We start from the raw sequence: 687 nt of genomic DNA on the forward strand, positions 1-687 counted from the left end.
TACAGTGACCCTCAATTATCTTTAATTACTTATCTAACTTGTCGTAAATTACAGAGGCTGATGTGGCTTCTCAATATTTATATAACAGAAAAATCATCGCATTTCAGATTTTAACTTGCGTAGCAAATGTGAATACTTTGAGCTTCAATTGACGATCGACACTAGTATTATGTAAAAAGGGGATGTAACAGAAGAGACTTCTGCAGTCCTGTGTGAAGCCACATGCGCTCAAAAATGCGGCATCGCGTGCGTTCATTACCTTGTCAGTGTTCGTCAGGGGGCGGCGGCCGGCGCAGCTCCATACAGCTCGCCGTCTCCGAAGCAACTCTCTCCTAACTTCTCCTTACTACAATTTACCGAAGTTGGTTTAAAAAAAACTATTTGGCTGTGTTTTCATCTGACCAATCAGGGTCTCAATGTTAACCTTAAGCTCCGCCTACAAAAATTCTGTCTATCCAATGAGAAACATTATACTTTTCGTGGTGGGGCAATGTTTTTAAAGTTTGCAACGTAACAGAGACGCGAAAAACTCTCACGCTAAAACTTGCGGCTGCTGTGGCCCCTTTAGTGTTATCGTAAGATCTATACTGTTCTTCTGGAGGGCTCTAGCTTTTAACATGGACTGGGGGAATGGTCCTGGTGGTTAGCTGGCGACGTGGGTGTCTGTCCCTTATCGTAGGGCCTTCT

The sequence above is a fragment of the Schistocerca americana genome, chromosome 3 (assembly GCF_021461395.2).
Source record: "Schistocerca americana isolate TAMUIC-IGC-003095 chromosome 3, iqSchAmer2.1, whole genome shotgun sequence".
Taxonomy (NCBI): Eukaryota; Metazoa; Arthropoda; class Insecta; order Orthoptera; family Acrididae; genus Schistocerca; species Schistocerca americana.